Source organism: Acanthaster planci, linkage group LG10 (assembly GCF_054643075.1).
Source record: "Acanthaster planci isolate LZ-2023a linkage group LG10, COTS_SCS, whole genome shotgun sequence".
Classification (NCBI taxonomy): domain Eukaryota; kingdom Metazoa; phylum Echinodermata; class Asteroidea; order Valvatida; family Acanthasteridae; genus Acanthaster; species Acanthaster planci.
The window spans coordinates 13,396,380-13,410,133 of NC_141786.1; the positions used below are offsets into that span (position 1 = coordinate 13,396,380).

Below are 13,754 nucleotides of genomic sequence, written 5' to 3' on the forward strand. Positions count from 1 at the left end.
AACATACAATAGTTGAGTTTTCAGATTTTCTAAATGTTGAAAATTCAAAGGGGGATACTTTATAAATAATTTTTTTCTTAAACTGAACAAGGATAGGATTTTGATTTGAATTCAAATCTTTAAATTAGCACTTCAAGGATTAAAGGTTAATTTAATACATTAAAACATGAAAAAGCACTCTGGGTTTAATAACTAGGTAGCAGGGTTTGCAATATTTGAATAAAAAAAGAAAAATCAGATGCTTGAAATTAAATCAGACTCCTGGTTTACATCTTCAGTATATCTAAAAATTTTCAAAATTCTTCGACAAAACCACAACTCCCAACACCCCATTCACAAGGAGTTTGTTTCTGTACCCAAACATCCAATAAAAATCTGTATTTGAAACTCTCCAGAAACAATTGTCAAAATTAGAACTGATGCATACTTTGACAAAAAAATTGCTGTGTACAATGTATAAACGTTACCCTGAAGGAAATTGCTGCCTACAATCAAAATTGAAAGTCCTACCAGTCAGTATTGCTTATTTTGAACCAATACAATATGGGTATGAATACAGTTATCCCTGAGGACATGTTTAAAAAAATATGCATCCAATTTGAAAGCACATTCTACAGCAAGAATTTACAATGTTCATATACATATATGTCAGTTTTTTTTTACTTTTTGTTAACTTACAGAAGAGTACTTTTTTGACTGTCTGATTAAAAAGTATTTATGAATACTAATAAACGTGCTTAGCTGGTCTCAAACTAACATTTAAGACAGCTCGGGAGACTGAACGCTGATTATGTCCTCACCTGTAGCTTGGGCATTAGTCCTGTCCATTCCTTCTTAGCTACTCTTAAACCCACATTTCAGAACAGCCAAGCACAAATTAATTACCGTGTTTAAATTTGTGATTTAAATTAAAGTGTTTTAAATAGCCAACCCTGCCTAGATAAACATCTTTGAATCCCTCGTAAGTTGGGAAAACTTAATGAAGAAGACCTGAAATCAAATTCAAAATAATTCAACTTGTTCACGTATCACAAGCTTTTGTTGCTTACTTCCTCCACTTCAGCTGCATGAATTTTGAATTTGACATTAGCTCCTCTGCTGGGGGAAAGTTTCCTCAAAGAGTGGGCCATCACTTTGAAAAACTGCTCAATGTCATCCTCCTCCATTACTTGCGATTTTGTGAGGTAATCAACTATGCACCTGTCAACCTTTAGACTGGAATTGACCCTCATCCTCTTCCTCGGTGTTGATACACCTGACATGGGAGGGAAAAATGATGAAGTTGACTCGACTGGTTTGGACGGTTTGCTTGTAGATGGCAATGCAGCTCCTTCAGATTCTTCTACAACATTGATTGGTGCAGTACATACTTTTGCCTCTTTAGCATGTATTTCCTCAGTTTCATCCTTATCTTGGAATATTGCTTGAAGTTCTGGAGAAATAAATAATCCATAACAAACGTAACGTTTTAATTAATTACACATTGCAAAAATAATACATCTTTTTAAGATAGCACAACTCCCCAAAAGAAAATTTATCATCATTTGAAAACATACCCACCACAGGAAAGATCTTTTTATCATTTTCTTATCAAAAGAATATTTCTTGTTCCTTTTTAGAAAACACAACAGCAGAAGCATTATTTGAACAAAAGAAAAGAATGGATGAAGATGGGTAGGGAATAGCAAAGTTAACCACTCATATTGAACTATCTAGATAAAATACCGAACTGACGCTCTGTGTTTCAGATGTAGGATCAGGAACTCCAGTGCGTCAGCATATTAATATTTTTTCGAGACATGATGCACCTTGTGTTTTTTTCAGGGAAATCAGCTCCGTACAAAGTATAATAAATTTGTGCAAGAGTCACGTTTGATCAACACCAGCATCAGTAAGTACTGGTATGAGAATGGCTGGTATGGCTACACTGGCTGCACATTATTTTTGTAATTGTAACCTTACCTGGTATTGGTAACAGCAAATCTTCAGATCTTACATGTCTTAAGGCTACTTGGATTTGTTCCTAAAAAAACGACTTTTAGAGGGCTGTGGATTATGTTAAGCCCAAATCTTGCCCATTTCATGGAAGAAAGAACGACAGATACTCATAAAATACCCACACGTCGTGTTGGTGCACGGCCGTATGCATTATTGCATAAAGCGCAGTCATTTGTGTGCTTGAGACACCAAGAGCTCAGATGTTGCCAGACTTTTGTGACAAATGAACATGTGTATGTGTAAAATGAGCCCCCTCGGCCAATAAAACCATCCACAAGTCATTTCTGCATGTGAAGCAGATGTGCATTTAGGCCTAACATGATTTGGCTGGCAAAATGACTAGTAAAGCAGTGGGACTAGTGTAGTGGGAGGCTAGGCCTGGTGCCAGTTGTACTCACCGGCCTTCGCCTAAAATATGTCATTTAATGTTTTGGAGTGTTGATAAAACATGCTTACCACTGCATTGAAGTCTGTCTCCAATCTCTCTCCAAATGTCTTTCTTTTTACTTATGTCTATAACAATGGAGTGGATTAGTTTTACAAATCTTTGTTCTTTTCGACTTCTATAATCAATTTTCATCCATTTTTCGGGGGGGGAAGTGATGTGATTCCAAAGCTCAACTCTGAGTGGTCAAGTTTCTTGCCAAGAAAAATCGCCCTACAATCGATTTGAACGATATGAACTTGCTTTTCTTTGGAAATTTGTTCACGTCATCGTGTGTTGTGTGACCAGCTTAAATTATTTGAAAGGGAATCAATTTGTTTTTTCGTTTTCATTTTCTTTATCGTTATCGATGTCTGTGTGATTGGCCCTTTACCCCACCTCAACTACCACTCAAACACGTACACATGCATGTACACAGTAATTTGCCGTGGTCATTGATTCTCCCATGAGACTCCAACACATAATAGCTGAATATAATAGCTCTGTGGCGTTTGCGTTGCACTGCATTGGATTAAATTAAACATTGATTAAATTTAGGAGGAATAGAACCCCGTAGTGTCTGAGAAATGACTTGCTGGCTTCAAGAACCCTCTGTGAAATGTATGGTATTGGCCAAAGAACAACTGGCACAACAACGATTTATTGAAGTAAGAAATTGATAATCTGTCCAAATCAATTTTCAGATGATGGGAGGACTTTTACACAGTCAGGGTCTGTTTCTTCAAAGAGATATAGAGAGGACTGGAGTGAAGTCAGTTGATCCTGAAAGAACACCACACAGATAGGCATTGACCACTTTGGCACATGGATGCAAACCTCAAAACTAGTAACGTACTGTAAGAAGACTTTGAATTAATGAGAAGGATCTGAATCATGGCTAGGTACACGAGCATTACTTCTCCCTTAAAAGACGAGAAATTAACCAAAAGTACTTCAGATTTAACCTTTTCCAAAGGGAGACCCAAGACCTCCATTTTGGTAACCAACCTCCAGCATCAGTGTATGTTTAGGAGTTACCATATCCAGCATATAGTTTTGTTGCCAAAATCACACTGTTAAATTGTTAATTATCAAGTTCACATCCCTTGTAAGGTCCTCATTGCATGTTCATAGAATGGTCCTTCTGAAATGTTGAGAACTGACGGGATTGACAAGAAAAACGCTAATAATTTACATGGTTCATAAGAGCTGTATTCAGATTTTGGGCACAAAGGGGCCATTACAATCCCCTATGTGATTGTGAATTTTGTCCCCCACCAACTTGAAGGAACAAGGAATTGAATTTTTCTTATAATCGCTTTTTGTGTACCTCTGTACTTTTCTTCCATGTATGAAGACTGTTTGACATCTGTTATGAGTTACGTGACCTGGACAGTGCACTTTTTCAAACATTAATAGTTGACCAAGCATTTCTGGACAACTGAGGGCACTTTTGCTTTGATGTAAATCCAGAAAGACATTGTTTGAAGTAGCATGTTTTATGTTCAAATTTTGAATTTTTTGCTGGATTATTGCCAAATACTTGCACAACAATAAATTGCCAAAGAAAATAAAATCGGCCATAGTAGTGATTAAACAAAATCTAGAAATTTTCTGTGCACAAATCAGTGCAACATTGAGATTCAGTGCCTTAGATGACATTATAAGTTCTGCTCATGAATATGCAAATAGCAGTAGCATGAAAAGCCCAAAAAATCAAATAAGGCTTAAATTGAAAAAAAAATTCAAATCGGGTTAATTGAAACCCAAAGATGCAATTTCAAGGATTTTTAGTAAAATTTACAAAAATATTCCTATTTCCTGGTTCCTTTAATCATACTTTGGTACAACATGCTTGTACGCCTACATATGTTTTAAATGGCAACCTCCATTTTAAATTTTTTTCTGTAAGGGTTTTTTAAAGTGCTTACATTCCACTACAGGTATGGTATGGTAATAATCCACGGAGCTATTGATGGTAGTTTTCAACTGATGCCTTACCTGAAGTGTATGAATAACAGCAAGGCAGACTCTTTTTTTGAGGTGTATGTTAAATCAACGGTAGAGTATGGCATTCCTTCAAGGGTGCGTTCGAACGACGAGTTGGAGAATTTTAAGGTGGTGTTTTCGTGAACACAGTACAAGCCAGAGGGCAAGTCACATCACTGGACAATCAGTTCGTAATCAGAGGATAGATTGACTGTGGAGAGATACATGTATGCATGTCCAAGTATCTTTCTAAAAGATGGTCTGTTGGTGATTCCAGAAATGAGAGGTTCGGTTTAATAATAATAATAATAATACCGTTGACCGCCAAATGGTCATTAGGGAGACATTCCAATAAGAAGGTGCACAACATTTTTCCAACTTTACTGTCCTATAATTCAATATTCCCTGATCTGATCTGAACCAAACTTTGTATGTTTTCATTTTCGACCCTAATCTATCATCTCTCAAAATTTTGACTGTAAAATTCGGCCTTCTTGTGTTAGTTTGACAATAAGGAGACACTGAAATGTCTCCTTAAAAGCCAATGTCTCCCTAATGCTGAAAAAAATTACCACAAAATGTCTCCCAAATGACCTATTTGTAAATATTATGCATTTATATTGCGCGGAAACCATATAAATGTTCTAATGCGCATTACAAATATTTAAAAATACAAAATGAAATAAAATATTATATTGAAAATATTCAAAAACACTAAATCAGGAATATAATTAAACCTTCATAAAATTATATAAATTAAATACAATTACAATAACAATGTCTTTTCTAAAAAGATGGGTCTTCATGGGTTTTAAACAAAGAACAACCTGGATTTCAAGTGGTAATTGGTTCCAGAGTGTGGGCTGCTTGTGCAAATGAACAAGTCCCTAGTAGTTTGTGGCATTTTGCCAATAGTAGCTTCCCAACAGACTTCAGAGAGTAACAAGAGTGAGCTTTAAGATACACCAAGTCAAACAAGATATTTTGGAGCAAGGCCATGAATGGTTTTGAAGGTCAAAAGAAGAATTTTATATCAAACCCTGAACTGTACCGGAAGCTAATTTAATTTAGCGGTGGTGGAGGTGACAGAAAAGGGCAGTTTAGTGACCTAAAAATTTTGGCTAACTCTACCCATAAGCTAACTGCCTAAAACCTATGTCGATCCAAGCATCCATGGGGTGCTATTGTCAGACAGTTTTAGTGACGGGGGTGTTTGACAGACGTCGATAACTGTACCAACAATTTAGCTAACCAGGTGAAAGTTATTGCAAAATGTAGAGTATGATCCTATATATAGCTATATTCACAGCTGGCAGACATTTTTGGTGGTGCGTCACTTCAAACAGACATTCCTACTCCTAAAAGTGAGCTAGATCAGCTGATTACAACTGCTCACATGTGGAAACCTACCTCATGTTGTCCAGTATGACCACTTATGTCTGCAATTACAATTGAAAAAATTAAAACAATGGCCCCATTTGGGTCATATTTGACCTTTTATGTGGCATATGTTGAACCGGAAAGGGCCAGGCTTCTTCTGACATTTTTCCAACTCAATCTGACTCTGAATGTTTTTTTTAACATTGTGTGGACATGCTGTGAATATACGTTGTGATATTTTATCTGTTTTGTTGTCTTAGGAGTACTGAATTAAAAATTCATGCTGTCTTTCCATTATTGTGTTTGCTATTCTATTGAACATTGTTCCATGATCATTTCCTTGATGATTGTGCATGATTCCTTTGTATCCTGTATTTTTATTAGTCTATCCTTCTGTGCTTTTTTCCTGAACTACCAGTGTATGGGGCTAATTAAATCTGACGGTCCTTGCTTTGCTCTTTGTTGTAAATTAGTTTGTATGTAAATTGGGGCTAACTGGGAAACCTGTATATACCCCGTACATTGTGGGAATTTAGCTCTTTGGATGCCAACAGGATGTGTTAAATAATTATTACAAAACCAGCTGAACGTAAACCTAAGCTGCCTGTACAAAAAAATTAAAGTGGGTAGACTTAAATGAAACAATGTGTTTCTCACAAACTCCTTGCATTTTGTGTTTCCCCTTGTGCATGTAAGTTATTATTTTTGTAGTTGTGTGTTTTTTTTTTCAGAAAAGACTGATGGCCATGTAATAACATGTAGCTTGAGCAAAATGCCTTAAAGATTGACCCACACCCATCACAATCAGTCGACCAGGGGTCTGCTAAATATTCTGGATGTTTCATCTGTCAGGAGTCAACTGCTGAAGAAGTTAGAAACATATAACGAAGCAACGTGGGCAACAGTACAAAATGCCGCTGAAATTCGCAAAGACCTGGCTTCTTGTCAAAGAATCTTAGCAGCTCAAAACAAGTTGCATTTGAGGCAATCTGCTCCTACATTGTATTTACATGGTAACGGAATTACATTGGGTAACAGAATTACATTGCAGAATCATGTATGTCTTGAGGCTGTGTTTGGTCAAAGAGGGCAGCAATCACAATTATGTTTCTTTGTTTTACATCTTCCACTAGAAGGCAGCAATTTATGACTTATTTGCATATGCACATGGTAACTTCCCTCCATACATTGCACATACATCTACAAGACTACAAATTTGGTGAGTATTCTATTCATTAAAATCCCAAGGAGCAGTTTCTTTTCAAAGTGGTAATCTCAATAAGTTGATTACTTAAAAAGTACTTGCATCAGTGATCATACTCATTACAAAATGCATTCTTTTGCACTGTCACTTAAGCATACTGTACATACACAGGCTTACTTGCAGTGTACATGTATGACATGTGCAGCACTGATGTACTCGAACATAATTATAGTTTATTTCAGCATTATATTATTTGATGTTATTACATGTACTCTAGTCTAAAAAACTTATTATGCTATGAAGGCACCGGGTGTAATAATTATGTAAACAGATTTTGTTGACTATTTAGGCCTATGCTTGAAAAAGTACCACATAAAAAATTTTACAATTATACAAGTGAAAGAATGTAATGAGCTCAAGGTAATTACTTTAAATTATTTTTGAATTCCTATATAAAGAGGGCTTGTTAAAATAATCATCATTCATATCAGCCTTTTTGAAGGGGGGTATTTACATGCATAGGCTATGTGCTCAATCTACAAGTTTGAGTCAAAATATCTTTTCTTAGTTCATAGGTACATGTAAAATGCCCCTCACAGCAAAAGAAAAGATGTGAGCATACAGGGAGCATATAAAGCAGGACCCTGACAAAGTTGAACAGTGCGGGAGAAAGACAGAAACTCTGCTAAAAGTGCAAGAATGACTCCGTGTAAAAAGCTTAGAAAGAGAAAAATTGAAAAGCTGTAGCAATACACCGTACCAAGAAATAGGTGATGTCTTCACCTTCTGCAAAATGTGCACATACTCCAGGTCAAATTCAAGTTATGAATTAAGTGCATGTTCCATTCGGGTCACCTTAAGCCTTGCGAAAAGTCAAGCAGAAGGTGATCAAGGTTTTAAACATTCTCCCAGGAAAAGAAAAGCAGTGGTTGAAGCACTCATTGCTGATGTGGGGCTGTCTTCCCAAACCATAAAAAAGCCAAGAATGTGATGAGTCAAAGGAAAAAGTAATTGATTTCGTTTGGACAACATCATGGATGTGTTCTGGACAGAAAGACACGTACATACAGAAGCATTATATGCTCACTACACTCAAAGAAGCCCATGCTATGTTTCTGGATGAAAGTGGACCTGTGGCGTAGAGCAGTCAGTGAACGATTGCAGCTTCAGATATCGGGGGAAGTCGGAAAGTGCCATGCAAGATGGTACCTGACAATCGCACAGAGTGCAGTGACAGAGCTGAGAGCAGCTGCTCAGAATCAATCATCTCGAATAAGGAAGGACAACCAGCAAGATGGCCGTGCCACTGAATGACAAAAGCTGAACGAATTTTGTAGTCTGTTTTCAGAAGAAACTTCTTGTGACTGCTTGTGAACATCGCAACTGGTCGAGCTGCATCCAAGACTACTGAGACCTACTTGCTGGATACACTCCAACGAGGCAACAGGTAACGAGTCACAGTTTCAGTCCGAGTAGGCAGGGGACAGCAATTGATTTTTGAAGAGAGTGAAGAAAGTAAAAGTAAACAATTTTGCATCAGAAAATGTGCAAAAGGCCAAGGTGCCAGCTGCTGAAATGGCCAAGAACAATGCTGAAAGCCTGCACGATGTCTTCGCCCGCTATGATTGCGGTGATGGCCAAAAATGGAAATTTTGACCTTCCCATCTTTCTCGCCCACCCCATCACGGAGTACCCGTTATCACTTGCACACGGTGATGGTTCAGCTTTGAAAAACAGGCAAATCTACATTGCTACGCAAGCTGGAGACAATTGAAGACGGATCCTATCACAGATGACAATCTGTCCCGAAGATATATGACGGGGGGGCCTCCTTCTCCGTCACTACATTGGCTCAAACAAACGGGCGCATCACTGGCATCAATATCTTGGTCTCTCAACTATTTGCATCGGACAGAGGTGTATGTTTGCTTTGACAAATATGTTACCAATTCCATTAAAGACGGCGGAAGGAAACTGAGAGGGGGCACTACGACAAAGTGGACAGAGGATGCTGAGTAATGGGCTCTTCAAAAATGAGCTCGCAAAAGAAGTCCTTGAAGAATGGGGAAAGGACCATTATTGGAACTTTTTCAATGGAAAAATCCTGTTTGCATCCCACGAGGGCGAGTGTTGCCAGTATGTAGCAGATGAGGAGAGCAGGTGTGTTTGTGTCACAAAGCCACTGCATCTACAGGGTGGCCACGACGAAGTGGATACCCTGATCGCTTTCCATGCGCTGAGTGCTCCTGCAGGATACATCACTGTACGGGCATCAGATACAGATGTGCTTCTGATTGGGACACTTGGAAATCAACGAGCGGAAGTACGCTCCATGACTAAAATTGTTATGGATTGTGGGTCAGGGATACAAGAGAAGATTCATCAACGTATCCAACATAGCATACTTGAGAAAATGCAAGCCGGGCCTCGCGGAAGCCTTCACTGGATGTGATTTTACGTCAGCGTGTTTCAGGAATGAAACCACTGTGAAACCAAAGCTGCTTTATGCAGCTAATTTCTCTACACTGCAAATCTCATTTCAAAATAATACCTGTACTAATTTTTCTTTTTCAATTCTTTCTGGAAAGGCAAGGTAAAAGCCTTTGACATTGTTGAGAAAGACAAATCTGGACGTTTTAATTTGGACTTCTTCATCACCATGCGTGATCCTTGCAGCAGTGCTGATCTGCGTGTGGCTTCCAGTTTCGTATGCAGCATGTATGATCAGGGGAAGGCAAAAGAAGTCAATGAAGCTCGCTACAACAAACTGATACAGATGACTGGCAAAACTGACCCAGTAAGTTAGCAATGAGTGAGGAACCGTACAAATGTTGATGATGTAGAGTATTGCCTTTTCTTTCAGTACACTCCTCTCACAAATGTGAGGAAGACCAACTTTGTACTTTTGCCACCATCAATGAGAAGCTTTCATATGAATCTCGTCAGGGCCCACTATGTTACCATTTTGTACAGCCATGCTTCATCACCCTATCCAGCTGATAGTCTAAGCCTACTGGAAAATGGCTGGTGCTTCCTTCCAATAAGTGGGAGACGTACCAGTTTTTAGGGAAAGATTAATGGTTCTTGGTAATAACTGGTTACAAAACATCCAAGGCATTTAACAGCAAGGTGTGTTGGCATTGGGTCTAGAGAACATTACTTTTTGCAACCTTTTGTCAATAAGAGATTTAACATGGTAATCAGTAAGTAGCACATATTTATCAAACACTATTTGTTTAGATACATGCCCACTTCCTGTGAAAAACTGCATGACAGTTTGATTTTTTTTATAAAAAGCTGAATACAAAGAACTATGAAATCAAATGTGATACAAAGAACTAGATTTCGGTTTTCAACAGTGTATCTACAGCCTTAAAGAACGGTTTAGAAATTGCAACTGTTCTCACATATAAAATCAGCGCAGGTTTGCGCATCATTCATCAAATGAGTTCAAACTATGATGGCCTTAATTTTAAGAGGTGCGTTATCATTAAAAGTAGTGTTGTAACGTTGAACAAGGTTATCCAGACCTTTACAGGTTCAGATTACAATGCTTTGCTGGCCAGATCCGTACTAAGTGAGTCAATACAAATTGATCTTAAGTTCCTATAGGTCACATTCTGACTCGGAGAATTGTTTTTCTTTTTTGATGCTATACAAAAGGGAAAATGATCGAAAAACAAAATGTCCGATACAGGCAGTTTGTGATATGTTGGTGTTCCCTGTCAAATTGTTTGAATGTAATATGAAAAAGACTTAATGGCACACCTTGTAGATTGAAAAATATATTTTGTTTATGTTTATATACTGTTCAATGTACCAAATATTTCCATCAGTGTAGGAGTGAAGTGTTACATGACCGATTCCAAGAGAAAAATGGTACACCAGTTTGTCGCCAATTTGGATCCATAACTTGTGGAAATAATTACCCTTATAAAATTACTGAATTGTTTTCGTATGCACTGTTTTCAGATCACCAAAGACAATGTATTTTGTGGGATGTGTTTTGGGGGCTTGGGGGAAGGTATTGTTCTCCATTAAAGTTTCAAAACCTAGAGCTTACTGAGGAATACACTGGCATTCCACAATAATATAATTCTAATGCAATTCAAAGACGAATTCTTGCAACGATGGAAGGTCTTCCCGATTTAAGCAGTGAATCCCACCTACGAGCTTTGCATGCCTTGTAAATGCCCAAGGGTAAACAACAACTCGGAATCGGCAAAATATGTCCTCTGATCGTCAGGAGCATACCCCAGAGCAACAATGGATTGATGGTGTGCTTGAGAAATGCGTGTAATTACACGGAAGGCTATTTCACTAGATCCATTAGTGTAAAAAAGCAAGAGGTTGATAAGTCGGATACGTTGTGGAATATAAACATAAATGTAAACACCGAATCTGGTCGGCACCATTGTGAAAGACCTGAATTTGACCACTGTAGACATGGCCGGCTATATGAAAAAAAAATATGCCCTATAGCTCGATTTCAGAAGTTCTTGTGATAATTCAGCACATGGATCATTTGGTAACAGCGATATTTTGAATTGTAAACAATATGTGGAGCCGACCTGTATATTAAGTAGGGAAAAAAGTCGAAAAATAGCAACACCTGTATATAAACACATTGGCATTTTAACCATTTTTTTTCTGGCTGCTCACACATTCGGTTTTCAAAGAAGACAGAGAATACACTGCTTGGGTTGCTTTGTTTTATTGTAAGTACTGAGTTAGCTTCGATCAGGCTTTAGAAGAAAATTACATGGGACCAAACCAAGAGATCAAGATCAATTAAAACACCGTCTGACAGACATAAAATTCTCAAAGTTGGTTTAAAACACGAAGCCACTTTGTCAGCTCGTCATTGTAGTTAAACAAATTTATAACTTGGCTATCAATGAAATATCAGCAATGTTCAACTAGTTACCGCATTTAACTTGACGTTAAAAAGTTAAAAAGTTAATGAGTATTTTATTTGTCAAACTAACATTTAACCAATTTAAAAACATATAGTAAAATGACAATCAAGACAATCTTAAGAGCAAAACCAGAATCTGTTTCAAAACTCAGACCGGTTTTGTTCAGTCGCAGGTTTGGGGGAATTGAAAAAAAATATCTCGGTAAGGAATATAAGGAATATAAAAAAAATATCTCGGTAAGGAATATACCGTTAAGGATATTGAATCTCTAAATCCTACCAAGGAAGAGAAAGCTTTTTGTTTTGGAAGGGAAATCGTCAAAACTTTGGAACAAAGAAGGTGAGCCAGCGTCTTAGTCCAATAAATCCACTGATATTTCGCAGTGTGCATGGATAACAGTAATTTTAGGCGGACTTTTAATCGGCGGAACGTTGATTTTAAAGAAGAATAAAAACAACCACCAACAGTAGAAATGAGACCAGTTCCAATCAAAAGCACCTGCGCCATAAATTTTAGACATGGGGTATAATAATCGCTTTATAATGAAAAAGACGATGAGTAAAACCCATAGACGTAAACGGAATTGTTAACACTGTGCTGTAATTACAGTCATTTCAATGGGATACGCCTATTGCTCGGTAAAAAGGTGCTAAAATTGAACCTCCAGACTTAGATCGACTATCTGTAGAAGACGCGGCTCGTTGGTTGGCTTGTTGCTATTTATAGTTATTATAAAGTTAATCAGCTGTTATATATTTAATAACTAGTTATTAATTTGTTGGGCATTCAGTTCATTTATGGCTCTTTAGCAGTTCTAGGGGTGCTGTTAACAAGTCTGTCAGATTTCATTTTGATGTTACAACTCAAAACAGCACCAAACACAGTTGCTTTGAATCGTGACTTACTGCATTTTCTAAACCGTCGAATGGACTTGCCATTAATAATAAAATATTTTTTACTTACTAATATTGTTTAGGAGGATCATTAAAACTCCAATTTTTAGAATGCAAATCAGACATGTCATATCTGATTTACATTCTAAAAATTGGAGTTTTATTATATTTACCTGGATAGCAACGTCCACAATCATGTTTTTGTATAGGAGGTTCATCTGGGAAGTACCACTACCTACATTCAAACACAGCGATGTCTTTTGTCTATTTGCCCACAAATGCGACATTTTTGTTTTTCGTGAGGACATGTATTCCCGGTTATATACATCTTTATCATTTCAATTCAATCAGCGTAATTGTTTCACTTTGATAATTAAATTGCTCTTTGATTTTTTACACCTTACACAAACTTTTGTTTGCCTTTCTGGTATGAAATTATTGTTCCAAAGATTTTTGAGCACTTCTTCAAAAAATATCCAATGTCTGCAAAATTCACTCGGAACTGAGAAAATGCGACACATGAGCCGCGCCGACTCATGTTGTAATTGCATCTCGCGTCAGCTGCTGAGCTGCTGGACCACCGCCAGGCTGAATAACCTTTTCAGTTTCCTTGTCGTTTGTCCTCATTCTACGAAAATTTCGACTTTTCGGGTGTGTTGGGTACAGAAAGCCTCTATGCAGTTCACTTTACAGACACAAAAATTGACTTCATCAATTTTACACACGTTTGCGTTATGCAACAAAATTACATTGACACATTCGCTTTACTATATGGAAAGCACGATTGCTCTCAAACATTGCTTATTATCTGATTTGATTTGATTGGACAGCCATTGCATGCATAAAAGTTTAACAGTACGCGTAAACACAATGAGTTGAAGGAAAGTGGTTGAAACGTTATTTGTCGAGGTATGAGCGTTATATCACTGCATGTCAAAGGTACATGC

General features: G+C 37.5%; 1 protein-coding gene across 1 annotated transcript in view; it reads right to left on the reverse strand.

The window, feature by feature from the left end:
- Positions 1-1,410: 1,410 nt before the first annotated feature.
- Positions 1,411-13,754, reverse strand: part of LOC110988328 (SID1 transmembrane family member 1-like) — a 203,106-nt gene continuing 190,762 nt past the window's right edge. Inside the window, exon 23 of the transcript XR_015426620.1 lies at positions 1,411-1,432. The gene's annotated coding sequence lies outside the window, so the exon portion shown is untranslated. The remainder of the gene's footprint in view (positions 1,433-13,754) is intronic.